General features: G+C 41.0%; 19 non-coding genes and 4 pseudogenes across 19 annotated transcripts; all 23 read left to right on the forward strand.

Annotated features, from left to right (window-relative positions):
• The first annotated feature begins 4,156 nt into the window (after positions 1 to 4,156).
• LOC146032116 (5S ribosomal RNA) lies at positions 4,157 to 4,275 on the forward strand. Its single transcript, XR_014457560.1, has one exon. It is a non-coding gene; the product is annotated as a 5S ribosomal RNA (ribosomal RNA).
• Positions 4,276 to 4,620: 345 nt separating this feature from the next.
• On the forward strand, positions 4,621 to 4,729 carry LOC146028732 (5S ribosomal RNA; annotated as a pseudogene).
• A 345-nt stretch (positions 4,730 to 5,074) lies between these two features.
• On the forward strand, positions 5,075 to 5,193 carry LOC146028436 (5S ribosomal RNA; annotated as a pseudogene).
• Positions 5,194 to 5,538: 345 nt separating this feature from the next.
• On the forward strand, positions 5,539 to 5,657 carry LOC146027465 (5S ribosomal RNA). Its single transcript, XR_014454865.1, has one exon. It is a non-coding gene; the product is annotated as a 5S ribosomal RNA (ribosomal RNA).
• A 345-nt stretch (positions 5,658 to 6,002) lies between these two features.
• LOC146027476 (5S ribosomal RNA) lies at positions 6,003 to 6,121 on the forward strand. Its single transcript, XR_014454876.1, has one exon. It is a non-coding gene; the product is annotated as a 5S ribosomal RNA (ribosomal RNA).
• A 344-nt stretch (positions 6,122 to 6,465) lies between these two features.
• On the forward strand, positions 6,466 to 6,584 carry LOC146031041 (5S ribosomal RNA). Its single transcript, XR_014456519.1, has one exon. It is a non-coding gene; the product is annotated as a 5S ribosomal RNA (ribosomal RNA).
• Positions 6,585 to 6,930: 346 nt separating this feature from the next.
• LOC146034989 (5S ribosomal RNA) lies at positions 6,931 to 7,049 on the forward strand. The gene has a single exon (XR_014460392.1). It is a non-coding gene; the product is annotated as a 5S ribosomal RNA (ribosomal RNA).
• A 343-nt stretch (positions 7,050 to 7,392) lies between these two features.
• LOC146031421 (5S ribosomal RNA) lies at positions 7,393 to 7,511 on the forward strand. Its single transcript, XR_014456889.1, has one exon. It is a non-coding gene; the product is annotated as a 5S ribosomal RNA (ribosomal RNA).
• A 345-nt stretch (positions 7,512 to 7,856) lies between these two features.
• On the forward strand, positions 7,857 to 7,975 carry LOC146027487 (5S ribosomal RNA). The gene has a single exon (XR_014454887.1). It is a non-coding gene; the product is annotated as a 5S ribosomal RNA (ribosomal RNA).
• Positions 7,976 to 8,317: 342 nt separating this feature from the next.
• Positions 8,318 to 8,436, forward strand: LOC146033515 (5S ribosomal RNA). Its single transcript, XR_014458924.1, has one exon. It is a non-coding gene; the product is annotated as a 5S ribosomal RNA (ribosomal RNA).
• A 345-nt stretch (positions 8,437 to 8,781) lies between these two features.
• LOC146029014 (5S ribosomal RNA) lies at positions 8,782 to 8,890 on the forward strand (annotated as a pseudogene).
• A 343-nt stretch (positions 8,891 to 9,233) lies between these two features.
• On the forward strand, positions 9,234 to 9,352 carry LOC146033619 (5S ribosomal RNA). Its single transcript, XR_014459028.1, has one exon. It is a non-coding gene; the product is annotated as a 5S ribosomal RNA (ribosomal RNA).
• Positions 9,353 to 9,697: 345 nt separating this feature from the next.
• Positions 9,698 to 9,816, forward strand: LOC146035158 (5S ribosomal RNA). Its single transcript, XR_014460562.1, has one exon. It is a non-coding gene; the product is annotated as a 5S ribosomal RNA (ribosomal RNA).
• Positions 9,817 to 10,161: 345 nt separating this feature from the next.
• LOC146033620 (5S ribosomal RNA) lies at positions 10,162 to 10,280 on the forward strand. The gene has a single exon (XR_014459029.1). It is a non-coding gene; the product is annotated as a 5S ribosomal RNA (ribosomal RNA).
• A 345-nt stretch (positions 10,281 to 10,625) lies between these two features.
• On the forward strand, positions 10,626 to 10,744 carry LOC146035159 (5S ribosomal RNA). Its single transcript, XR_014460563.1, has one exon. It is a non-coding gene; the product is annotated as a 5S ribosomal RNA (ribosomal RNA).
• A 799-nt stretch (positions 10,745 to 11,543) lies between these two features.
• LOC146027499 (5S ribosomal RNA) lies at positions 11,544 to 11,662 on the forward strand. The gene has a single exon (XR_014454898.1). It is a non-coding gene; the product is annotated as a 5S ribosomal RNA (ribosomal RNA).
• A 344-nt stretch (positions 11,663 to 12,006) lies between these two features.
• LOC146028907 (5S ribosomal RNA) lies at positions 12,007 to 12,115 on the forward strand (annotated as a pseudogene).
• A 341-nt stretch (positions 12,116 to 12,456) lies between these two features.
• LOC146033138 (5S ribosomal RNA) lies at positions 12,457 to 12,575 on the forward strand. The gene has a single exon (XR_014458549.1). It is a non-coding gene; the product is annotated as a 5S ribosomal RNA (ribosomal RNA).
• A 6,463-nt stretch (positions 12,576 to 19,038) lies between these two features.
• On the forward strand, positions 19,039 to 19,157 carry LOC146035053 (5S ribosomal RNA). Its single transcript, XR_014460456.1, has one exon. It is a non-coding gene; the product is annotated as a 5S ribosomal RNA (ribosomal RNA).
• Positions 19,158 to 19,502: 345 nt separating this feature from the next.
• On the forward strand, positions 19,503 to 19,621 carry LOC146027512 (5S ribosomal RNA). Its single transcript, XR_014454910.1, has one exon. It is a non-coding gene; the product is annotated as a 5S ribosomal RNA (ribosomal RNA).
• A 345-nt stretch (positions 19,622 to 19,966) lies between these two features.
• LOC146030823 (5S ribosomal RNA) lies at positions 19,967 to 20,085 on the forward strand. The gene has a single exon (XR_014456307.1). It is a non-coding gene; the product is annotated as a 5S ribosomal RNA (ribosomal RNA).
• Positions 20,086 to 20,429: 344 nt separating this feature from the next.
• Positions 20,430 to 20,548, forward strand: LOC146027524 (5S ribosomal RNA). Its single transcript, XR_014454922.1, has one exon. It is a non-coding gene; the product is annotated as a 5S ribosomal RNA (ribosomal RNA).
• A 345-nt stretch (positions 20,549 to 20,893) lies between these two features.
• On the forward strand, positions 20,894 to 21,012 carry LOC146027535 (5S ribosomal RNA). The gene has a single exon (XR_014454933.1). It is a non-coding gene; the product is annotated as a 5S ribosomal RNA (ribosomal RNA).
• Positions 21,013 to 27,760: the final 6,748 nt, after the last annotated feature.

Raw genomic sequence — 27,760 nt, forward strand, 5'->3', positions numbered from 1 at the left:
AGTGCTTTCTGACAGCTGTCTCTCATGGATTCCTGTTAATAATACACAATTTCTTCCAAACCACTCTGAGAAAAAACAATCATTAAATCATTACAAATATTTGAGAGAATATCATGATTAGTTGTGCAGCAAATGCGATTACTAGTAGCAGTACCCAGTTGTGCTGCGCCTAATTGTGACCTCCATTCCTTATTTGTGGGCTCATATGCATGACCAATGGATCTAGTAAAGTGGCAACATGCAATCAGATAAATCAGTAAACTCAACTCAATATGCATCTTATAATAATCACTATAAAATCTGTATTTTTCAATAAGGGCTTTGATAAGGATTCTGCAGAGGTACCTGCAGACTCAATATTATTTTCTAAAGAATTTCTCGTGGCTCAGTAATAATAATAATAATAATATTTTTTTTAACCCCTTACCGACGCAGCCTGTTTTTGCCTTCCTGACAGAGGCCTTTTTTTCAAATCTGACATGTATCACTTTATGTGGGGATAACTTTTTATTGCTTTTACTTATCCCAGTGATTTTGAGATTGTTTTCTCGTGACACATTGTACTTTAAGTTAGTGGTAAATTTTGGTCGATACAGTCTGTTTTTTTTGTGAAAAATACCAAAATGTCGTAAAAAAATTGAACATTTTGCAATTTGCAAAATGTTAAATTTTCTGCTTGTGAGACAAATAATCATACCACTCAAAATAGTTAATAACTAACATAGACCATATGTATACTTTATTATTACATCATTATTTCAACCTGCTTTTAATTTTTTTGGACACTAGGGGGCAGCAGAGTCAAAATTATACACATAACACAGTAAACGCTGCTTTTGGCTGTTCACGTTTGAACAGCCAATCGCAGCGATCGCTGAGGGGGGGCATCGGTGCCCCCCCTGGGCAATGAGGGAAGATGTCTGCTGTCAGGGACAGCAGACATCGTCCCTCTGTCACCGCGTCTATAGACGCGGTGACAGTTTAAAAACATGACGTACATTTATGCCATGTGTCGGGAAGTACATCCCGACCATGACGTAAATGTACGTCAAATGTCGGGAAGGGGTTAAAACACTTGTTTTTTTCTGTGCAAAATGAAATGCATCAATTTGTAAATGAATATTTTCTCTGGAATGGTCACACCTCTATTGGCTGGGTTTTTATTTAAATAAAACAAGCAAAAGCAATAGCATTATTAAGCTCAGACATCATATTAGCATTTGTCATTTGGAGAAAAAAAATGGCAGTTTTTAAACAGATGTTGACAAAACAACATTATCACATGAGGGAAGCAATGGGGAGGGGGCTGGAGGTCATCCTTGGGTATGGCTGATCACTGTCCCATACAAACATTGCAATAACTTTAATCTATTCATTGTGCCTTTTCAAAAGGGTAAACAATATCTTCAATTCTAAGATCTTTTAGCCCATAATTGCTTAAATGTCCTTGTTATGGAAAACAGTTCTGTAACACTCCTTGGATATTTCACATCATTTAGGAATAAAACTTTACTCTCTTATCAATCTCATTAACCATTTCCTGCCTTTAATTTCCTATTGAGTTATTTCTGATATTACTCTCACCTCATCACTGAAAAAAACTTCTTCCCTTCTGCTTTTTCAAAAATAAACAAAATTTTCAAAATTATTCTTTTTTTTTCCCATTTTTCTTTTTCTTCCCTAGGGCTCTAAAATAGATATCACCTCTCCTCACTTTTCACTGAACAGAATTAACCCCTCAGTGGGACAGTACAATCTTTCCAAACACATGTGGGTTAGTGGGATATACTATCTCAATTCTTGAAGCTTTCACCACCTGTCACCAGACCATTGCGCGTTCACTCTCATCAAATAATCATTACCTCACAGGTGCATCATCATCGCCAATTCCAACTAACTATGACTAGCATAGTATTTTCTATTCCTTCTCACTTGCTCACACCAGTCACATACTCAAAGAACTTTCTGTGATCCCATACAAATGCTTAAAACAGTGTTACCTCTTTCAAAGACAAAAATGTAAATAAAATAAAAAAAAATTTCCCCAAAAAACCTAACCTTGCGTTATGTGTCATTCACTGTTACCACACCTACGCCTTCCACATCCTGTCATTCCTTGTTACCAGTCTTGTGGGTCTCTACTGTCATTCTTTGTTACCAGTAGTCACGTGTCCCACCCCCACCCTTTTTTCTCAGTATATTCTACCTTGCACGTAGGTGGCAGATACCCCCTGTGAATCTCGCTACCGGTCAGCACTCTCACAGGAAAAATCAACTCATCAAATCAGAAAAAATTATATGCAATATGTCATTCTTTGTTACCTTATCTGCACATTGTCTAATTGATCATTACACGATTAGATCACTATCTCCCCTGGTTATCTAGCTAACTGTGGCCACAGTATTAACCCCTTAAGATACTCTATCAATTTAGTATCCTCCCCCTTTCAAAACAAACAAAACTAAATTAACACAAATCAAAAACAAAACAAAAATTGGCTTAAAGAAAACCCCACAGCCTTGAGTCAGTTATCACTGATTACCTTCCATTCATAAGAATAAAAATAAACCCAGGATTTATCTGCGCATTACTCAAGGTATATCTGATTCAATATATGTATCCAGATCAAGCAAATAGGCAACAGAAATTGCCAACAGAAAACATGGTCTAATATATCAATATGAACCTTTAAGAATAGATGTTATATTGGACTTATATCTCATCGATATATATATATATATATATATATATATATATATATATATATATATATATATCACTTTTCTTATCCAAAATGTATTACTCATTAAATGAAAAAAAAAAAAACATTGAATTCACATGATCATTTCCTGTTTCTTCACCTAACGTGGACAACTCCTTATCTCGCATTACATCTCGCTGGGGCCTCCAACTGATAACGCAGAGATTTGTTTGATAAGATTAGATATGATTGATAACCCAAACCTGTATATATTTCCTTTATTTCCTTTAAATATAATGGCAACGCTGAAATGATTGCACACCCACACAACCTTGTTATAAAATGTATGACAATGCTTTACTTGAAAAATAGCTTCATTACAGGTATTTGCAAATACAGACTAACACAAGAAACATAAAATTGATTAGCTAATACTTAAACAGTAATTCTAAATCAAATCAAAATGGACACCTTTCAAGGACAGTGGTCAGCCATGATTAAACCTCCTTCATAATTACCTCCAGCCCCCTGTGCTTCCTTGTTCTTCCTCAACTGCCTTTCCCCTCCTTCTATAACTCTGATATTTAAACCTTAATCACATTAATTAATTAATTACTCATAAGCATTGAGTCTTATTGGAAAGCTCTGCTTTCAATCATGATGTCATAATTAACCCAACACCCAACTTCAGTGGCCTTGGGGGTCTACGCATGTGTGGCCTTGTTCCCATATTATTCAGTTTGTGGAGACTAGCTTTCTGTCCTTGCTCCATTATACTGTCAACATCACATTCTTAAGCTTCTAAAACCAAAAACAATTCTCTATAAGAAATCACTTTTACAGCACTGTTCTGAATGATCAGCCATTTTATAATGTTATTATGCAAGTCATGCCTAACAAAATGGCCGCCGTTTCTGACATATTATAACTGTTTAGCGCAAAGGTAATGCCTCATACGCAGTGAATAGTACATTGTGCAACAAGCTAAAGTCATCTGCAGCAATAATAGCAGCAGTCAGGAAAACAGAATATAATAAAAGCATAGATTTATTGATTCGTTGATTTTCTGTATTATCAAGACCACATGGGAACACCAGGTGCTGTAGGTTTTTTCCCATTACTGGCAAATTGTTTTTATTCTCTAGCTATTTAAATTGGAAACTTTTTCTTTTTATTGCCAATACAGACATTTGGGAGAGGTCAAACAGACACAATAGCCATAACCTAAAGACTTACCACCCTGTTTCGGCCCAATTCCAACTGCTTTTGGCAGCTAAACAGTGTTGAGCCTCTTTAGTAGTTTAATTTGAGACCACCTGCTAATATTATGTCCTGTAGGTCTTTTTACATTACCAACACATGATTTTTTTCAGTAAGCCAATACAGTTAGGAATCTTTTTTATTAGCTTACCTGGTTATAGAAGTAGAAGAGGGCAAAAAAGTGCCTGTATCTCACCTACAGCCATACCACATTGGATACGCCCAATCTCGTCTGATCTTGGAAGCTAAGCAGTGTTGGGCCTGGTTAGTGCTTGGGTGGGAGACCACATGGGAACACCAGGTGCTGTAGGTTTTTTCCCATTACTGGCAAATTGTTTTTATTCTCTAGCTATTTAAATTGGAAACTTTTTCTTTTTATTGCCAATACAGACATTTAGGAGAGGTCAAACAGACACAATAGCCATCACCTAAAGACTTACCACACTGTTCCGGCCCAATTCCAACTGCTTTTGGCAGCTAAACATTGTTGAGCCTCTTTAGTAGTTTAATTTGAGACCACCTGCTAATATTATGTCCTGTAGGTCTTTTTACATTACCAACACATGATTTTTTTCAGTAAGCCAATACAGTTAGGAAACTTTTTTATTAGCTTACCTGGTTATAGAAGTAGTAGAGGGCAAAAAAGTGACTGTATCTCACCTACAGCCATACCACATTGGATACGCCTGATCTTGGAAGCTAAGCAGTGTTGGGCCTGGTTAGTACTTGGGTGGGAGACCACATGGGAACACCAGGTGCTGTAGGTTTTTTCCCATTACTGGCAAATTGTTTTTATTCTCTAGCTATTTAAATTGGAAACTTTTTCTTTTTATTGCCAATACAGACATCTGGGAGAGGTCAAACAGACACAATAGCCATCACCTAAAGACTTTCCACACTGTTTCGGCCCAATTCCAACTGCTTTTGGCAGCTAAACAGTGTGGAGCCTCCTTAGCAGTTTAATTTGAGACCACCTGCTAATATCATGTCCTGTAGGTCTTTTTACTTTACCAACACATGATTTTTTTCTGTAAGCCAATACAGTTAGGAAACTTTTTTATTAGCTTACCTGGTTATAGAAGTAGAAGAGGGCAAAAAAGTGCCTGTATCTCCCATACAGCCATACCACATTGGATACTCCCAATCTTGTCTGATTTTGGAAGCTAAGCAGTGTTGGGCCTGGTTGGTACTTGGGTGGGAGACCACATGGGAACACCAGGTGCTGTAGGTTTTTTCGCATTACTGGCAAATTGCTTTTATTCTCTAGCTATTTGAATTGGAAACTTTTTCTTTTTATTGCAATTACAGACATTTGGGAGAGGTCAAACAGACACAATAGCAATAACCTAAAAACTTACCACACTGTTTCGGCCCAATTCCAACTGCTTTTGGCAGCTAAACAGTGTTGAGCCTCTTTAGTAGTTTAATTTGAGACCACCTGCTAATATCATGTCCTGTAGGTCTTTTTACATTACCAACACATGATTTTTTTCAGTAAGCCAATACAGTTAGGAAACTTTTTTATTAGCTTACCTGGTTATAGAAGTAGAAGAGGGCAAAAAAGTGACTGTATCTCACCTACAGCCATACCACATTGGATACGCCCAATCTCGTCTGATCTTGGAAGCTAAGCAGTGTTGGGCCTGGTTAGTACTTGGGTGGGAGACCACATGGGAACACCAGGTGCTGTAGGTTTTTTCCCATTACTGGCAAATTGTTTTTATTCTCTAGCTATTTAAATTGGAAACTTTTTCTTTTTATTGCCAATACAGACATTTGGGAGAGGTCAAACAGACACAATAGCCATCACCTAAAGACTTACCAGACTGTTTCGGCCCAATTTCAACTGCTTTTGGCAGCTAAATAGTGTTGAGCTTCTTTAGTAGTTTAATTTGAGACCACCTGCTAATATTATGTCCTGTAGGTCTTTTTACATTACCAACACATGGTTTTTTTCAGTAAGCCAATACTGTTAGGAAACTTTTTTATTAGCTTACCTGGTTATAGAAGTAGAAGAGGGCAAAAAAGTGACTGTATCTCACCTACAGCCATACCACATTGGATACGCCCAATCTCGTCTGATCTTGGAAGCTAAGCAGTGTTGGGCCTGGTTAGTACTTGGGTGGGAGACCACATGGGAACACCAGGTGCTGTAGGTTTTTTCCCATTACTGGCAAATTGTTTTTATTCTATAGCTATTTAAATTGGAAACTTTTTCTTTTTATTGCCAATACAGACATTTGGGAGAGGTCAAACAGACACAATAGCCATCACCTAAAGACTTACCAGACTGTTTCGGCCCAATTCCAACTGCTTTTGACAGCTAAATAGTGCTGAGCCTCTTTATTAGTTTAATTTGAGACCACCTGCTAATATTATGTCCTGTAGGTCTTTTTACATTACCAACACATGATTTTTTCAGTAAGCCAATACAGTTAGGAAACTTTTTTATTAGCTTACCTTTAGATAGAAGTAGAAGAGGGCAAAAAAGTGACTGTATCTCACCTACAGCCATACCACATTGGATACGCCCAATCTCATCTGATCTTGGAAGCTAAGCAGTGTTGGGCCTGGTTAGTACTTGGGTGGGAGACCACATGGGAACACCAGGTGCTGTAGGTTTTGTTCCCATTACTGGCAAATTGGTTTTATTCTCTAGCTATTTAAATTGGAAACTTTTTCTTTTTATTGCCAATACAGACATTTGAGAGAGGTGAAACAGACACAATAGCCATCACCTAAAGACTTACCACACTGTTTCGGCCCAATTCCAACTGCTTTTGGCAGCTAAACAGTGTTGAGCCTCATTAGTAGTTTAATTTGAGACCACCTGCTAATATTATGTCCTGTAGGTCTTTTTACATTACCAACACATGATTTTTTTCAGTAAGCCAATAATGTTAGGAAACTTTTTTATTAGCTTACCTGGTTATAGAAGTAGAAGAGGGCAAAAAAGTAACTGTATCTCACCTACAGCCATACCACATTGGATACGCCCAATATCGTCTGATCTTGGAAGCTCAGCAGTGTTGGGCCTGGTTAGTACTTGGGTGGGAGACCACATGGGAACACCAGGTGCTGTAGGTTTTTCCCATTACTGGCAAATTGTTTTTATTCTCTAGCTATTTAAATTGGAAACTTTTTCTTTTTATTGGCAATACAGACATTTTGGAGAGGTCAAACAGAAACAATAGCCATCACCTAAAGACTTACCACACTGTTTCGGTCCAATTCCAACTGCTTTTGGCAGCTAAATAGTGTTGAGCCTCTTTAGTAGTTTAATTTGAGACCACCTGCTAATATTATGTCCTGTAGGTCTTTTTACATTACCAACACATGATTTTTTCAGTAAGCCAATACAGTTAGGAAACTTTTTTATTAGCTTACCTGGTTATAGAAGTAGAAGAGGGCAAAAAAGTGACTGTATCTCACCTACAGCCATACCACATTGGATACGCCCAATCTCGTCTGATCTTGGAAGTTAAGCAGTGTTGGGCCTGGTTAGTACTTGGGTGGGGGACCACATGGGAACACCAGGTGCTGTAGGTTTTTTCCCATTACTGGCAAATTGTTTTTATTCTATAGCTATTTAAATTGGAAACTTTTTCTTTTTATTGCCAATACAGACATTTGGGAGAGGTCAAACAGACACAATAGCCATCACCTAAAGACTTGCCACACTGTTTCGGCCTAATTCCAACTGCTTTTGGCAGCTAAACAGTGTTGAGCCTTTTTAGTAGTTTAATTTGAGACCACCTGCTAATATTATGTCCTGTAGGTCTTTTTACATTACCAACACATGATTTTTTTCAGTAAGCCAATACAGTTAGGAAACTTTTTTATTAGCTTACCTGGTTATAGAAGTAGAAGAGGGCAAAAAAGTGCCTGTATGTCACCTACAGCCATACCACATTGGATACGCCCAATCTCGTCTGATCTTGGAAGCTAAGCAGTGTTGGGCCTGGTTAGTACTTGGGTGGGAGACCACATGGGAACACCAGGTGCTGTAGGTTTTTTCCCATTACTGGCAAATTGTTTTTATTCTCTAGCTATTTAAATTGGAAACTTTTTCTTTTTATTGCCAATACAGACATTTGGTGGTCAAACAGACACAATAGCCATCACCTAAAGACTTACCACACTGTTTCGGCCCAATTCCAACTGCTTTTGGCAGCTAAATAGTGTTGAGCCTCTTTAGTAGTTTAATTTGAGACCACATGCTAATATTACGTCCTGTAGGTCTTTTTACATTACCAACACATGATTTTTTTCAGTAAGCCAATACAGTTAGGAAACTTTTTTATTAGCTTACCTTTAGATAAAAGTAGAAGAGGGCAAAAAAGTGACTGCATCTCACCTACAGCCATACCACATTGGATACGCCCAATCTCGTCTGATCTTGGAAGCTAAGCAGTGTTGGGCCTTGTTAGTACCTGGGTGGGAGACCACATGGGAACGCTAGGTGCTGTAGGTTTTTTCCCATTACTGGCAAATTGTTTTTATTCTCTAGCTATTTAAATTGGAAACTTTTTCGTTTTATTGCCAATATAGACATTTGGGAGATGTCAAACAGACACAATAGCCATCACCTAAAGACTTACCACACTGTTTCGGCCCAATTCCAACTGCTTTTGGCAGCTAAACAGTGTTGAGCCTCTTTAGTAGTTTAATTTGAGACCACATGCTAATATTACGTCCTGTAGGTCTTTTTACATTACCAACACATGATTTTTTTCAGTAAGCCAATACAGTTAGGAAACTTTTTTATTAGCTTACCTAGTTATAGAAGTAGAAGAGGGCAAAAAAGTGCCTGTATCTTACCTACAGCCATACCACGTTGGATACGCCTGATCTTGGAAGCTAAGCAGTGTTGGGCCTGGTTAGTACTTGGGTGGGAGACCACATGGGAACACCAGGTGCTGTAGGTTTTTTCCCATTACTGGCAAATTGTTTTTATTCTCTAGCTATTTAAATTGGAAACTTTTTGTTTTTATTGCCAATACAGACATTTGAGAGAGGTGAAACAGACACAATAGCCATCACCTAAAGACTTACCACTGCTTCGGCCCAATTCCAACTGCTTTTGGCAGCTAAACAGTGTTGCGCCTCATTAGTAGTTTAATTTGAGACCACCTGCTAATATTATGTCCTGTAGGTCTTTTTACATGAGCAACACATGATTTTTTTCAGTAAGCCAATAATGTTAGGAAACATTTTTATTAGCTTACCTGGTAACAGAAGAAGAAGAGGGCAAAAAAGTGACTGTATCTCACCTACAGCCATACCACATTGGATACGCCCAATCTTGACTGATCTTGGAAGCTAAGCAGTGTTGGGCCTGGTTAGTACTTGGGTGGGAGACCACATGGGAACACCAGGTGCTGTAGGTTTTTTCTTATTACTGGCAAATTGTTTTTATTCTCTAGCTATTTAAATTGGAAACTTTTTCTTTTTATTGCCAATACAGACATTTGGGAGAGGTCAAACAGACACAATAGCCATCACTCAAAGACTTACTACACTGTTTCGGCCCAATTCCAACTGCTTTTGGCAGCTAAATAGTGTTGAGCCTCTTTAGTAGTTTAATTTGAGACCACCTGCTAATATTATGTCCTGTAGGTCTTTTTACATTACCAACACATGATTTTTTTCAGTAAGCCAATACAGTTAGGAAACTTTTTTATTAGCTTACCTTTAGATAGAAGTAGAAGAGGGCAAAAAAGCGCCTGTTTCTCACCTACAGCCATACCACATTGGATACGCCCAATATCGTCTGATCTTGGAAGCTAAGCAGTGTTGGGCCTTGTTAGTACTTGGGTGGGAGACCACATGGGAACACCAGGTGCTGTAGGTTTTTTCCCATTACTGGCAAATTGTTTTTATTCTCTAGCTATTTAAATTGGAAACTTTTTCGTTTTATTGCCAATATAGACATTTGGGAGACGTCAAACAGACACAATAGCCATCACCTAAAGACTTACCACACTGTTTCGGCCCAATTCCAACTGCTTTTGGCAGCTAAACAGTGTTGCGCCTCATTAGTAGTTTAATTTGAGACCACCTGCTAATATTATGTCCTGTAGGTCTTTTTACATGAGCAACACATGATTTTTTTCAGTAAGCCAATAATGTTAGGAAACATTTTTATTAGCTTACCTGGTAACAGAAGAAGAAGAGGGCAAAAAAGTGACTGTATCTCACCTACAGCCATACCACATTGGATACGCCCAATCTTGACTGATCTTGGAAGCTAAGCAGTGTTGGGCCTGGTTAGTACTTGGGTGGGAGACCACATGGGAACACCAGGTGCTGTAGGTTTTTTCTTATTACTGGCAAATTGTTTTTATTCTCTAGCTATTTAAATTGGAAACTTTTTCTTTTTATTGCCAATACAGACATTTGGGAGAGGTCAAACAGACACAATAGCCATCACTCAAAGACTTACTACACTGTTTCGGCCCAATTCCAACTGCTTTTGGCAGCTAAATAGTGTTGAGCCTCTTTAGTAGTTTAATTTGAGACCACCTGCTAATATTATGTCCTGTAGGTCTTTTTACATTACCAACACATGATTTTTTTCAGTAAGCCAATACAGTTAGGAAACTTTTTTATTAGCTTACCTTTAGATAGAAGTAGAAGAGGGCAAAAAAGCGCCTGTTTCTCACCTACAGCCATACCACATTGGATACGCCCAATATCGTCTGATCTTGGAAGCTAAGCAGTGTTGGGCCTTGTTAGTACTTGGGTGGGAGACCACATGGGAACACCAGGTGCTGTAGGTTTTTTCCCATTACTGGCAAATTGTTTTTATTCTCTAGCTATTTAAATTGGAAACTTTTTCGTTTTATTGCCAATATAGACATTTGGGAGACGTCAAACAGACACAATAGCCATCACCTAAAGACTTACCACACTGTTTCGGCCCAATTCCAACTGCTTTTGGCAGCTTAACAGTGTTGAGCCTCTTTAGTAGTTTAATTTGAGACCACCTGCTAATATTACGTCTTGTAGGTCTTTTTACATTACCAACACATGATTTTTTTCAGTAAGCCAATACAGTTAGGAAACTTTTTTATTAGCTTACCTGGTTATAGAAGTAGAAGAGGGCAAAGAAGTGCCTGTATCTCACCTACAGCAATACCACGTTGGATACGCCTGATCTTGGAAGCTAAGCAGTGTTGGACCTGGTTAGTACTTGGGTGGGAGACCACATGGGAACACCACTTGCTGTAGGTTTTTTCCCATTACTGGCAAATTATTTTTATTCTCTAGCTATTTAAATTGGAAACTTTTTCTTTTTATTGCCAATACAGACATTTGGGAGAGGTCAAACAGACACAATAGCCATCACCTAAAGACTTACAACACTGTTTCGGCCCAATTCCAACTGCTTTTGGCAGCTAAATAGTGTTGAGCCTCTTTAGTAGTTTAATTTGAGACCACCTGCTAATATTATGTCCTGTAGGTATTTTTACATTACCAACACATGATTTTTTTCAGTAAGCCAATACAGTTAGGAAACTTTTTTATTAGCTTACCTTTAGAGAGAAGTAGAAGAGGGCAAAAAAGTGCCTGTATCTCACCTACAGCCATACCACATTGGATACGCCCAATCTCGTCTGATCTTGGAAGCTAAGCAGTGTTGGGCCTGGTTAGTACTTGGGTGGGAGACCACATGGGAACACCAGGTGCTGTAGGTTTTTTCCCATTACTGGCAAATTGTTTTTATTCTCTAGCTATTTAAATTGGAAACTTTTTCTTTTTATTGCCAATACAGACATTTGGGAGAGGTCAAACAGACACAATAGCCATCACCTAAAGACTTACCACACTGTTTCAGTCCAATTCCAACTGCTTTTGGCAGCTAAATAGTGTTGAGCCTCTTTAGTAGTTTAATTTGAGACCACCTGCTAATATTATGTCCTGTAGGTCTTTTTACATTACCAACACATGATTTTTTCAGTAAGCCAATACAGTTAGGAAACTTTTTTATTAGCTTACCTGGTTATAGAAGTAGAAGAGGGCAAAAAAGTGACTGTATCTCACCTACAGCCATACCACATTGGATACGCCTGATCTTGGAAGCTAAGCAGTGTTGGGCCTGATTAGTACTTGGGTGGGAGACCACATGGGAACACCAGGTGCTGTAGGTTTTTTCCCATTACTGGCAAATTGTTTTTATTCTATAGCTATTTAAATTGGAAACTTTTTCTTTTTATTGCCAATACAGACATTTGGTGGTCAAACAGACACAATAGCCATCACCTAAAGACTTACCACACTGTTTCGGTCCAATTCCAACTGCTTTTGGCAGCTAAATAGTGTTGAGCCTCTTTAGTAGTTTAATTTGAGACCACCTGCTAATATTATGTCCTGTAGGTCTTTTTACATTACCAACACATGATTTTTTCAGTAAGCCAATACAGTTAGGAAACTTTTTTATTAGCTTACCTGGTTATAGAAGTAGAAGAGGGCAAAAAAGTGACTGTATCTCACCTACAGCCATACCACATTGGATACGCCCAATCTCGTCTGATCTTGGAAGATAAGCAGTGTTGGGCCTGGTTAGTACTTGGGTGGGAGACCACATGGGAACACCACGTGCTGTAGGTTTTTTCCCATTACTGGCAAATTATTTTTATTCTCTAGCTATTTAAATTGGAAACTTTTTCTTTTTATTGCCAATACAGACATTTGGGAGAGGTCAAACAGACACAATAGCCATCACCTAAAGACTTACAACACTGTTTCGGCCCAATTCCAACTGCTTTTGGCAGCTAAATAGTGTTGAGCCTCTTTAGTAGTTTAATTTGAGACCACCTGCTAATATTATGTCCTGTAGGTATTTTTACATTACCAACACATGATTTTTTTCAGTAAGCCAATAATGTTAGGAAACTTTTTTATTAGCTTACCTGGTTATAGAAGTAGAAGAGGGCAAAAAAGTGACTGTATCTCACCTACAGCCATACCACATTGGATACGCCCAATCTCGTCTGATCTTGGAAGCTAAGCAGTTGTCACGACTGGGGATTTGGGACCCGGGAGTGACCTTGGTGGCTAGCTGACAACCCAATGGAAACAGGACGGAGGCAAGTGGATACAAATGGGTAATGTTTATTGCATATAATGAACTGGTACAGGGGACATTTGAAAGTCTGTAAAAGTCTTTGGAAAGCTGGGAACTGATAAGTTACTTGGAGGCACGTAGTAGAGGCACGGGAGCACAGGAGCTGGAAAGCACAGAGTAGGGCCACTAGAGTGCAGGTGCCGGAAGCACGGAGTTGGACCACTGGAGAGCAGGTGCCGGAAGCACGGAGTTGGACCACTGGAGAGCAGGTGCCGGAAGCACTGTAGGCAGTGGTGAAGGTGGTTGCGGTTGCGGGTGCAGGTACTGAGGCACGCAGAGACAGGTGGACACAGGTGCAGATGCTGGAGCGTGCGGGTGCAAGTGGTCACAGGTGCAGGTAACTCGGAAGCACAGGTGCAGGAAACTCGGAAGCACAGGTGCAGGTAACTCGGAAGCACAGGTGCAGGTAACTCGGAAGCACAGGTGCAGGTAACTCGGAAGCACAGGTGCAGGTAACTCGAAATGCAGGAACGGATGAACACTGGTGCAGATGAACACAGGTGCAGGAAACTCGGAAGCACAGGTGCAGGTAACTCGGAAGCACAGGTAACTCAGAAGCACAGGTGCAGGTAACTCGGAAGCACAGGTACGGATGAACACTGGCACAGATGAACACAGGTGCAGATAACTTGGAAGCACAGGTGCAGGTAACTGGAAGCACAGGTGCAGGTAACTCGGAAGCACAGGTACGGATGAACACTGGCACAGATGAACACAGGTTCAGATAACTTGGAAGCACAGGTGCAGGTAACTGGAAGCACAGGTGCAGGCGACTCGGGAACACAGGTGCTGGGACAGGAAGCAGGTACTGGATATAGGTACAGGGTAACACTGGTGCAGGTACTTGTAATGCAGGAACAGGTGAACACTGGTGCAGGGTCTTGAAGGCACACAGGAGTAGGAACACTGGTGCAGGGTCTTGGAAGCACACAGGTGTAGGAATGCTGGAGCAGGGTCTTGGAAGCACACAGGTGTAGGAATGCTGGTGCAGGGTTTCGGAAGCTCACAGGTGTAGGAATGCTTGAGCAGGGTCTTGGAAGCACACAGGTGTAGGAATGCTGGTGCAGGGTCTTGGAAGCTCACAGGTGTAGGAATGCTTGGAAGCAGGATACAAATGCTGGGTAACTGGAATACCACAGAGCTTAAGCAGGAACACAAGCTGAAGCTTCCTTCCAAGTTATTGACAACAATGCAAAAGCAAAGTGTCTATGCAGGGCTGGGAGAATAACCCTTCAGAGCAGCACTGATTGGCCATCCGGGTGATTGGGAATGGCCACACCTGGAACAGTCTCTGGATGAGGCCAACAGGGAACTTGTATCTTTCAAGTGGTAACCACAGAGTTAATGGCTGAATCAGAATCACCCAGGTGCTCGTTACAAGCAAATACTCAGATCTTGCTGCAGCAGGCTGAGAAACAAGACTGACAGGCAGGTAAGACAGGACAAACACACTGAGTTCTGGCAGGATTGTGACAGTACCCCCCCTTTACGGGTGGCCACCGGACACTTCAGGAACTTTGAAGAAAAGTCACAATTCTGCCTCATCATCAGAACAGGTGGACCATCCATCGTCGACGTAAACGGAATTCCCGTTCCATTGGACACGATAATGAGGATGACTTCCGTCCGGAAGGAACACTTGACTTGGACGAAGAGGACCACTGGAGAAAGACGTAGAATCAAATTCATCAGGGATAACTGAAGTATTTTTGACTGGAACTGAGAGACGAGAAGATCGGGCCCTTGAGGCTAAGGCACCACTAAGACTCAAATTAAATCTTGTTCGATATCCAGGGGCTTTCGGATAGCCATCTTTAGCATCTAACTGAATTTTTCTCAGAGGTAAGACAGGGCAAGGTGAAACAGGATTTTCAGGGAAAGGGGTAGAGTCATAATCCTCATCATACTCGGAATCAGAATCCATGTCTAGAGTTAAGACTGCCTTGCTCTGACTGGAGGTTTCTGAAGACTTGTTGGGGCAAGGTACCGTAGAAGGTTCCACTTGAGGATAAGACAGAGAAACACAGCCAACTCTTAAGCTCATGGGTACAGACCTTGAAGATGTGGGATATTCAGCAGAAAACTCGAAGGAATCTTTGGAAGGAGACAGAGCCATATAATTTAGTTCCATATCTATGGACTGAGTCTTCGGTGACGACTGTGAACCAGCCTGTTTTCTGGCAGCCCGAAAATTTTTGATATATTGGTCAAGAAGAGCTTGATCTTGTTCGGAGAGTTCCATCTTGGAGGACTGAGCTAAATCTGTGTTAAAGTATAGAGTCTCTGGGCTGAAGGATAGTACAGACGTGGAAGTAGACAAACTTGGACCAGCTGGAACCGGAGGACATCCGATTGTACTTGAACCAGCTAGGACCGGCAGGGACTCTGGATTGACGGATGGGACCGAATGATCATTGAAGATGCTTAAACCGGCTGGGACCGGCATGGACTCAGGATTGATGGATGGCAACGGATGATCCCTGAATATTCTTGAACCGGCTGGGACCGGCATGGACTCTGGACTGACGGTTAAGACCGGATGAGAACCAGAGGTGTCGGAATCGGCTGGAACCGAATGAGCCTCCTGACTGACGGCTGGAACCGGATCATTGGAGGTACTTGAACCGGCTGGGACCGGAGTGGACTCTGGACTGACGGATGGGACCGGATGAGGTCCAGAGGTGTCGGAATCGGCTGGAACCGAATGAGCCTCCTGACTGACGGCTGGAACCGGATCATCAATGGAGGTACTTGAACCGGCTGGGACCGGAGTGGACTCTGGACTGACGGATGGGACCGGATGAGGTCCAGAGGTGTCGGAATCGGTTGGAACCGAATGAGCCTCCTGACTGACGGCTGGAACCGGATCATCAATGGAGGTACTTGAACCGGCTGGAACCGGAGTGGACACAAGACTGCGGACCCCCACTTGGGGCTGAAGACTGCGGACCCCCACTTGGGGCTGAAGACTGCGGACCCCCACTTGGGGCTGAAGACTGCGGACCCCCACTTGGGGCTGAAGACTGCGGACCCCCACTTGGGGCTGAAGACTGCGGACCCCCACTTGGGGCTGAAGACTGCGGACCCCCACTTGGGGCTGGAGACTGGATGTGGTCAGAATCACTTTGTTCTTGGGCTTGCGGAGTGAACAATTCTCAATGAAGTGGTCTGGATTACCACAGTAGAAACATAAATGGAGAGACCTGCGTCTTTGGCGTTCAGATTCTGAAAGCTGGGACCTCCGCTTGCCCTGGACAGAAATTTCGCTCTGAAGGTTGGGAGGCCTTTCAGATTTCACAGGCACTTTCACTGAGACTCTTTTCACTTTGGAGCTGTAGCTGATGGGCTTCACAACCTCAGGAGTGTAACTGAGTAACGGAGTTATTATGGTAAAAAATTTTGCCAAAAGTTCTTGCAGCTGGATAAGTGAGTGGTGGTAGGTTCCCATTGGTATTGCTGTCAGATTTTGCATAGCCACTTTAAAGTCACTAGCCAAGTCCAGGGGCTTTTGCATACTGTCACGACTAGGGATTTGGGACCCGGGAGTGACCTTGGTGGCTAGCTGACAACCCAATGGAAACAGGACGGAGGCAAGTGGATACAAATGGGTAATGTTTATTGCATATAATGAACTGGTACAGGGGACATTTGAAAGTCTGTAAAAGTCTTTGGAAAGCTGGGAACTGATAAGTTACTTGGAGGCACGTAGTAGAGGCACGGGAGCACAGGAGCTGGAAAGCACAGAGTAGGGCCACTAGAGTGCAGGTGCCGGAAGCACGGAGTTGGACCACTGGAGAGCAGGTGCCGGAAGCACGGAGTTGGACCACTGGAGAGCAGGTGCCGGAAGCACTGTAGGCAGTGGTGAAGGTGGTTGCGGGTGCAGGTACTGAGGCACGCAGAGACAGGTGGACACAGGTGCAGATGCTGGAGCGTGCGGGTGCAAGTGGTCACAGGTGCAGGTAACTCGGAAGCACAGGTGCAGGAAACTCGAAAGCACAGGTGCAGGTAACTCGGAAGCACAGGTGCAGGTAACTCGGAAGCACAGGTGCAGGTAACTCGGAAGCACAGGTGCAGGTAACTCGGAAGCACAGGTGCAGGTAACTCGGAAGCACAGGTGCAGGTAACTCGGAAGCACAGGTGCAGGTAACTCGAAATGCAGGAACGGATGAACACTGGTGCAGATGAACACAGGTGCAGGAAACTCGGAAGCACAGGTGCAGGTAACTTGGAAGCACAGGTGTAGGTAACTCGGAAGCACAGGTGCAGGTAACTCGGAAGCACAGGTGCAGGTAACTCGGAAGCACAGGTGCAGGTAACTCGGAAGCACAGGTGCAGGTAACTCGGAAGCACAGGTGCAGGTAACTCGGAAGCACAGGTGCAGGTAACTCGGAAGCACAGGTGCAGGTAACTCGGAAGCACAGGTGCAGGTATGAAGCACAGGTGCAGGTAACTCTGAAGCACAGGTGCAGGTAACTCTGAAGCACAGGTGCAGGTAACTCTGAAGCACAGGTGCAGGTAACTCTGAAGCACAGGTGCAGGTAACTCAGAAGCACAGGTGCAGGTAACTCAGAAGCACAGGTAACTCAGAAGCACAGGTAACTCAGAAGCACAGGTAACTCAGAAGCACAGGTAACTCAGAAGCACAGGTGCAGGTAACTCGGAAGCACAGGTACGGATGAACACTGGCACAGATGAACACAGGTGCAGATAACTTGGAAGCACAGGTGCAGGTAACTGGAAGCACAGGTGCAGGTAACTCGGAAGCACAGTTACGGATGAACACTGGCACAGATGAACACAGGTGCAGATAACTTGGAAGCACAGGTGCAGGCGACTCGGGAACACAGGTGCTGGGACAGGAAGCAGGTACTGGATATAGGTACAGGGTAACACTGGTGCAGGTACTTGTAATGCAGGAACAGGTGAACACTGGTGCAGGGTCTTGAAGGCACACAGGTGTAGGAACACTGGTGCAGGGTCTTGGAAGCACACAGGTGTAGGAATGCTGGAGCAGGGTCTTGGAAGCACACAGGTGTAGGAATGCTGGTGCAGGGTCTTGGAAGCTCACAGGTGTAGGAATGCTTGAGCAGGGTCTTGGAAGCACACAGGTGTAGGAATGCTGGTGCAGGGTCTTGGAAGCTCACAGGTGTAGGAATGCTTGGAAGCAGGATACAAATGCTGGGTAACTGGAATACCACAGAGCTTAAGCAGGAACACAAGCTGAAGCTTCCTTCCAAGTTATTGACAACAATGCAAAAGCAAAGTGTCTATGCAGGGCTGGGAGGATAACCCCTCAGAGCAGCACTGATTGGCCATCCGGGTGATTGGGAATGGCCACACCTGGAACAGTCTCTGGATGAGGCCAACAGGGAACTTGTATCTTTCAAGTGGTAACCACAGAGTTAATGGCTGAATCAGAATCACCCAGGTGCTCGTTACAAGCAAATACTCAGATCTTGCTGCAGCAGGCTGAGAAACAAGACTGACAGGCAGGTAAGACAGGACAAACACACTGACTTCTGGCAGGATTGTGACAGCAGTGTTGGGCCTGGTTAGTACTTGGGTGGCAGACCACATGGGAACACCAGGTGCTGTAGGTTTTTTCCCATTACTGGCAAATTGTTTTTATTCTCTAGCTATTTAAATTGGAAACTTTTTCTTTTTATTGCCAATACAGACATTTGAGAGAGGTGAAACAGACACAATAGCCATCACCTAAAGACTTACCACACTGTTTTGGCCCAATTCCAACTGCTTTTGGCAGCTAAACAGTGTTGAGCCTCAATAGTAGTTTAATTTGAGACCACCTGCTAATATTATGTCCTGTAGGTCTTTTTACATTACCAACACATGATTTTTTTTTAGTAAGCCAATACAGTTAGGAAACTTTTTTATTAGCTTACCTGGTTATAGAAGTAGAAGAGGGCAAAAAAGTGACTGTATCTCACCTACAGCCATACCACATTAGATACGCCCAATCTCGTCTGATCTTGGAAGCTAAGCAGTGTTGGGCCTGGTTAGTACTTGGGTGGGAGACCACATGGGAACACCAGATGCTGTAGGATTTTTCCCATTACTGACAAATTGTTTTTATTCGCTAGCTATTTAAATTGGAAACTTTTTCTTTTTATTGCCAATACAGACATTTGGGAGAGGTCAAACAGACACAATAGCCATCACCTAAAGACTTACCACACTGTTTCGGCCCAATTCCAACTACTTTTGGCAGCTAAACAGTGTTGAGCCTCATTAGTAGTTTAATTTGAGACCACCTGCTAATATTATGTCCTGTAGGTCTTTTTACATTACCAACACATAATTTTTTTCAGTAAGCCAATAATGTTAGGAAACTTTTTTATTAGCTTTCCTGGTTATAGAAGTAGAAGAGGGCAAAAAAGTGCCTGTATCTCACCTACAGCCATACCACATTGGATACGCCCAATCTCGTCTGATCTTGGAAGCTAAGCAGTGTTGGGCCTGGTTAGTACTTGGGTGGGAGACCACATGGGAACACCAGGTGCTGTAGGTTTTTTCCCATTACTGGCAAATTGTTTTTATTCTCTAGCTATTTAAATTGGAAACGTTTTCTTTTTATTCCCAATACAGACATTTGGGAGAGGTCAAACAGACACAATAGCCATAACCTAAAGACTTACCACACTGTTTCGGCACAATTCCAACTGCTTTTGGCAGCTAAAAAGTGTTGAGCCTCTTTAGTAGTTTAATTTGAGACCACCTGCTAATATTATGTCCTGTAGGTATTTTTACATTACCAACACATGATTTTTTTCAGTAAGCCAATACAGTTAGGAATCTTTTTTATTAGCTTACCTGGTTATAGAAGTAGAAGAGGGCAAAAAAGTGCCTGTATCTCACCTACAGCCATACCACATTGGATACGCCCAATCTCTTCTGATCTTGGAAGCTAAGCAGTGTTGGGCCTGGTTAGTACTTGGGTGGGAGACCACATGGGAACACCAGGTGCTGTAGGTTTTTTCCCATTACTGGCAAATTGTTTTTATTCTCTAGCTATTTAAATTGGAAACTTTTTCTTTTTATTGCCAATACAGACATTTGGCAGAGGTCAAACAGACACAATAGCCATCACCTAAAGACTTACCACACTGTTTCGGCACAATTCCAATTGCTTTTGGCAGCTAAACAGTGTTGAGCCTCTTTAGTAGTTTAATTTGAGACCACCTGCTAATATCATGTCCTGTAGGTCTTTTTACATTACCAACACATGATTTTTTCAGTAAGCCAATACAGTTAGGAATCTTTTTTATTAGCTTACCTGGTTATTGAAGTAGAAGAGGGCAAAAAAGTGCCTGTAAATCACCTACAGCCATACCACATTGGATACGCCCAATCTCGTCTGATCTTGGAAGCTAAGCAGTGTTGGGCCTGGTTAGTACTTGGGTGGGAGACCACATGGGAACACCAGGTGCTGTAGGTTTTTTCCCATTACTGGCAAATTGTTTTTATTCTCTAGCTATTTAAATTGGAAACGTTTTCTTTTTATTGCCAATACAGACATTTGGGAGAGGTCAAACAGACACAATAGCCATAACCTAAAGACTTACCACACTGTTTCGGCACAATTCCAACTGCTTTTGGCAGCTAAACAGTGTTGAGCCTCTTTAGTAGTTTAATTTGAGACCACCTGCTAATATTATGTCCTGTAGGTATTTTTACATTACCAACACATGATTTTTTTCAGTAAGCCAATACAGTTAGGAATCTTTTTTATTAGCTTACCTGGTTATAGAAGTAGAAGAGGGCAAAAAAGTGCCTGCATCTCACCTACAGCCATACCACATTGGATACGCCCAATCTCGTCTGATCTTGGAAGCTAAGCAGTGTTGGGCCTGGTTAGTACTTGGGTGGGAGACCACATGGGAACACCAGGTGCTGTAGGTTTTTTCCCATTACTGGCAAATTGTTTTTATTCTCTAGCTATTTAAATTGGAAACTTTTTCTTTTTATTGCCAATACAGACATTTGGGAGAGGTCAAACAGACACAATAGCCATCACCTAAAGACTTACCACACTGTTTTGGCCCAATTCCAACTGCTTTTGGCAGCTAAACATTGTTGAGCCTCTTTAGTAGGTTAATTTGAGACCACCTGCTAATATTATGTCCTGTAGGTCTTTTTACATTACCAACACATGATTTTTTTCAGTAAGCCAATACAGTTAGGAAACTTTTTTTTTAGCTTACCTGGTTATAAAAGTAGAAGAGGGCAAAAAAGTGCCTGTATCTCACTTACAGCCATACCACATTGGATATGCCCAATCTCGTTTGATCTTGGAAGCTAAGCAGTGTTGGACCTGGTTAGTACATGGGTGGGAGACTGATAACGTAGAGATTTGTTTGATTTGACTGCAAATATAAGTAGCCATTAACCCAACATTACCGGAGTGATACCGTAGATGACAATATAACCAACAATCAGTTTACCTTATTGTTCTTTTTATCAGCTCATGATAAGCGTCTTAAAGAAGAAATGTCAGTTTGCATATAGATATTATGTTTGCACCATTGTTACCATCCTTATTTAGAATGCCTCTTCTTTACTGATACCTTACTAGATGTATTCTATCAATGGTTCCTGTGTGGATGTTCTTAGTTACTTTTATGTTATTATTCATATTTTTATTTTAAACCTTTTAATTAGTTTAACATATTAGCTATCAGTATTTTATTACCATCCTCTGATGCATACCGAAACCTGGGAGCATCAGTAGTATGATGTATATGTGTGTCTGTTATGATTATTACTATACTTGTGGGATTAAATTGAAAAGCAGAAGTAGAATACACCACCATGACTCTAGTAATACCTCTTTGATAACTATACACACTGTCCTTGCCAGCAACCAATCCCTGGTAACCCTCATTCACTATAAAAATATGAAAACTTAAAAAAACAAAAATGACTTCTTCAGTTAGTGAGTGTATGGGAAACTTGGTCACTCATGGGGATCATTGTTTTACACCTTGTCCACAACCCGCAGGGACACCACTAAGGGTATCCCCCCGATTCCGTGAACCTCTTCTTGCCCACAACCCGCAGGGACACCACTAAGGATGTCCCCGGATTCCGTGGACCTTGTCTTGGTCTGTGTGGGGGCCCTGGACAGGTCCATCATCAAATAAGTTTATTAAATTAGAATCAAAGTCACAATATTTATCTGCATCAGTATCTTTCCCTTTCAACTGATATCACCACCAGGTCGGAAACCTTCTTGCAGTGAGACGCATTAATTCAATTGGTTTGTTTAACAGGGACGGGTCTTTCCTTTAATCTACGAGACATTTAATTGTAAGAATTTTCTCACCATTGCATAGTCTCCAGGCTGGACCTTATAACAACATCCCTTCATAAGCTTGTTTGCTTTTCTGGTAAAGTCTTTAGATGATGTGAGAATTAGAGTGACAAGTCTGCTGCTGGATGTTGAATAGGGTTTGCTGGTCTCCCAAAAATAAAAAAAAATTATATATAAATTGAAATAATGATCTTATAAGGGGACAGGTTCAGTGGCTGCTGAGGAGTAGTGTGAATGTTATACAAAACCGATGACAAAACTTCAAGTCAACTCATGGTAATTTCCACACCCACCCTAAATAATGTGTTCTCAATGTGCATTTGTTAACATGTTCAATTTTGACTAAAACCTTTTAGTGAGTGGTGAGTGCAACCAACCTTCAATACCCATATATTGACTTATTCCTCAGAATACCTTTCCTGTCAAATATGTACCTCTATGATTTTTTTTTTAATACCATATACCTTATGGGATAACATATCCTAATTTCTCAATACATTTCTTTGCTGTAAAGGATGCTGTACATGGGACAGCTGGGATGTTCCTTATAATCAAGATAACATATCAGATACCATTTAAATATAATAACAATTTTATATGCATGTAAATTCCAAAAAAATATTTTTAAACTCAGGAATGGACCAGTGGTAGTAGAAATGTTAGATGGTTCTATAGGAATAATTTTCCTGAGTTCATTCTCTTGCAGATGAGTTTGGGACTTTTCTGCATAAGATGAAATCAAATGCATGCCCTCTCTCTCCTTACATGGGTCATCCCATGGGCAGCTTCTGTATATGCCAGGAGGAGGGGTTTTGGGAGCTACTGATCTGCCCCCACCATCTTTACATAGGCCATTAGCCTTTTGACTGCATCCATTCATCATCCATTGGCACATTCCTTTTAAATACACAACTCTGGATGTTTTATGAGATTCTGCTGGTCAATTGTAAAAACATTAAATTGTATAGTGGTGTGATTCACAACGGTGGTCATCCTGTTTTTGTTACCAAGTGCAACAAGATCACTTTATAACATGTGAGCTTGACACTTAACAACTAGAGTGACAAGTCTGCCTTTGCAGGGAGTTGCACAGCCTCAATGAGCTCCTTTACTTGCTGTGATATTAGCGTATTATATCATAGCAAAATCACGATGGAAAATGAGGATCTCTAAATCCAATACTCCCGCATATCCCGTATATGGCCATCCTGAGTCTCCTTGTTGGTGACAACTACAATCTTTGTAGATGGCAGTGGCGTGTCAGAGATATCAGGTCTGATTGGAGAAATTTTGCTTTAAATATTCCTCACAATCATGTTCTAAATCCTGCCTCTCATCCATCCTCTGGGACTCCCGGGTCCCACCAGGTAGCAGAGTAGCAGGATTTAGCGTACCAAACCTGACAATGGTCAGGTCATGTGGCACCGGGAGCAACCATGCACTGGAAAGTGTCTTGTCCGTGAGGAGTTCATTAGAAAAGATGTAGCATTAGAGACACATAGTGTGCGGTGTTCTGTAATTTCTATACAAAGGCTGCAGCAGCCGCCACAGTCCTTAAACATGTTGGTAAAGCAGATGCCACTCGGTCAAGTGTGCAACTGTAGCACCTGATGGGTCTATGTGAACCCCCATGTATATGTGTTCAAACTCCCAAGGCCGCTGCTTATTGTTCCTTACAGTAAAGACAGGTATATGATAAATCTGATATATCCAGTGCTGTGGTTTCTGTCAGTGCGTGTATCAGAGCCTTAAATGAACAATGATGTCAGTATATTGTACTTTGTGTCAGTTAGATTTAGTAGTAGTAATAGAAAAAGTGTCAGTAAGAGAATCCTGTAAAGAATTTAAACACATCATTAGATCATAAACATATTGAATCAGCATGGTGGTAGCAATCATGCAACTCATTGTGGGACATAGTGGGGCTGTCCATAAAACTTTGGCTTAATTGAGTCCATGTATATTGGACTGTGCTGTAAATAAATGTAGTAAAGGTGCCCACACACTAGAAAGATCTGCGATCATAAGATGTGCACATAAATTAGCCTTCAAATCTTTTGTCCGATCTGGACAAAAGATTTCAGGCAAGCACACATCTTTACCAAAGATTTTTCTTAAGATCCCGTGTGCGTTCCTATGGATCTTTTGTTAAATCCTCTGATCTTTTGTGCAGCACGTAAGATCAGAAGATTTAGCAAAAGATCCACAGGAGCGAGCATCGGATATATCGGCCGATTTATCGAAAATCGGCCAATCGGACCAAAAATCGTTCTAGTGTGTGGGCACCTTTAGTCCTGACAATCTGCTATTTGATAGTAAGAGATATGCAGATCATAAATCAATGATTAGATGACTGTAATACTTCCATAACTGTAAAGTGAATTGATTTACACTAAAAAAATAATCAGAATAATCGCATTGGGTAGATAACCTACAATAACAGAGTGTTGCAAATACTATGGGTATTAAATAATATGCGTTGTTGTCAAATTTGAAAAAAACTATTTCTGCCTCAGATTTTAGAGGGCATTGTGGAATCCATGGAAGTTTTGGGCATCTCATTTCGGTTAAATATATATGTAACCTGCATATCAGTGGTCCATAGATATTCAGAAACTTGTGACATGATTAGTAATGAAAAACTCATCAAAATACTAATTGCTTAATGCCCTATGAGCATCACTCATATCCTCTAACCCCGTGAGGGTCCTCATATCGGTTAGTGCTTTCTGACAGCTGTCTCTCATGGATTCCTGTTAATAATACACAATTTCTTCCAAACCACTCTGAGAAAAAACAATCATTAAATCATTACAAATATTTGAGAGAATATCATGATTAGTTGTGCAGCAAATGCGATTACTAGTAGCAGTACCCAGTTGTGCTGCGCCTAATTGTGACCTCCATTCCTTATTTGTGGGCTCATATGCATGACCAATGGATCTAGTAAAGTGGCAACATGCAATCAGATAAATCAGTAAACTCAACTCAATATGCATCTTATAATAATCACTATAAAATCTGTATTTTTCAATAAGGGCTTTGATAAGGATTCTGCAGAGGTACCTGCAGACTCAATATTATTTTCTAAAGAATTTCTCGTGGCTCAGTAATAATAATAATAATAATAATATTTTTTTTAACCCCTTACCGACGCAGCCTGTTTTTGCCTTCCTGACAGAGGCCTTTTTTTCAAATCTGACATGTATCACTTTATGTGGGGATAACTTTTTATTGCTTTTACTTATCCCAGTGATTTTGAGATTGTTTTCTCGTGACACATTGTACTTTAAGTTAGTGGTAAATTTTGGTCGATACAGTCTGTTTTTTTTGTGAAAAATACCAAAATGTCGTAAAAAAATTGAACATTTTGCAATTTGCAAAATGTTAAATTTTCTGCTTGTGAGACAAATAATCATACCACTCAAAATAGTTAATAACTAACATAGACCATATGTATACTTTATTATTACATCATTATTTCAACCTGCTTTTAATTTTTTTGGACACTAGGGGGCAGCAGAGTCAAAATTATACACATAACACAGTAAACGCTGCTTTTGGCTGTTCACGTTTGAACAGCCAATCGCAGCGATCGCTGAGGGGGGGCATCTGTGCCCCCCCTGGGCAATGAGGGAAGATGTCTGCTGTCAGGGACAGCAGACATCGTCCCTCTGTCACCGCGTCTATAGACGCGGTGACAGTTTAAAAACATGACGTACATTTATGCCATGTGTCGGGAAGTACATCCCGACCATGACGTAAATGTACGTCAAATGTCGGGAAGGGGTTAAAACACTTGTTTTTTTCTGTGCAAAATGAAATGCATCAATTTGTAAATGAATATTTTCTCTGGAATGGTCACACCTCTATTGGCTGGGTTTTTATTTAAATAAAACAAGCAAAAGCAATAGCATTATTAAGCTCAGACATCATATTAGCATTTGTCATTTGGAGAAAAAAAATGGCAGTTTTTAAACAGATGTTGACAAAACAACATTATCACATGAGGGAAGCAATGGGGAGGGGGCTGGAGGTCATCCTTGGGTATGGCTGATCACTGTCCCATACAAACATTGCAATAACTTTAATCTATTCATTGTGCCTTTTCAAAAGGGTAAACAATATCTTCAATTCTAAGATCTTTCAGCCCATAATTGCTTAAATGTCCTTGTTATGGAAAACAGTTCTGTAACACTCCTTGGATATTTCACATCATTTAGGAATAAAACTTTACTCTCTTATCAATCTCATTAACCATTTCCTGCCTTTAATTTCCTATTGAGTTATTTCTGATATTACTCTCACCTCATCACTGAAAAAAACTTCTTCCCTTCTGCTTTTTCAAAAATAAACAAAATTTTCAAAATTATTCTTTTTTTTTTCCCATTTTTCTTTTTCTTCCCTAGGGCTCTAAAATAGATATCACCTCTCCTCACTTTTCACTGAACAGAATTAACCCCTCAGTGGGACAGTACAATCTTTCCAAACACATGTGGGTTAGTGGGATATACTATCTCAATTCTTGAAGCTTTCACCACCTGTCACCAGACCATTGCGCGTTCACTCTCATCAAATAATCATTACCTCACAGGTGCATCATCATCGCCAATTCCAACTAACTATGACTAGCATAGTATTTTCTATTCCTTCTCACTTGCTCACACCAGTCACATACTCAAAGAACTTTCTGTGATCCCATACAAATGCTTAAAACAGTGTTACCTCTTTCAAAGACAAAAATGTAAATAAAATAAAAAAAAATTTCCCCAAAAAACCTAACCTTGCGTTATGTGTCATTCACTGTTACCACACCTACGCCTTCCACATCCTGTCATTCCTTGTTACCAGTCTTGTGGGTCTCTACTGTCATTCTTTGTTACCAGTAGTCACGTGTCCCACCCCCACCCTTTTTTCTCAGTATATTCTACCTTGCACGTAGGTGGCAGATACCCCCTGTGAATCTCGCTACCGGTCAGCACTCTCACAGGAAAAATCAACTCATCAAATCAGAAAAAATTATATGCAATATGTCATTCTTTGTTACCTTATCTGCACATTGTCTAAGTGATCATTACACGATTAGATCACTATCTCCCCTGGTTATCTAGCTAACTGTGGCCACAGTATTAACCCCTTAAGATACTCTATCAATTTAGTATCCTCCCCCTTTCAAAACAAACAAAACTAAATTAACACAAATCAAAAACAAAACAAAAATTGGCTTAAAGAAAACCCCACAGCCTTGAGTCAGTTATCACTGATTACCTTCCATTCATAAGAATAAAAATAAACCCAGGATTTATCTGCGCATTACTCAAGGTATATCTGATTCAA

Source organism: Crinia signifera, chromosome 8, assembly GCF_055691185.1.
Source record: "Crinia signifera chromosome 8, ASM5569118v1, whole genome shotgun sequence".
NCBI lineage: Eukaryota > Metazoa > Chordata > Amphibia > Anura > Myobatrachidae > Crinia > Crinia signifera.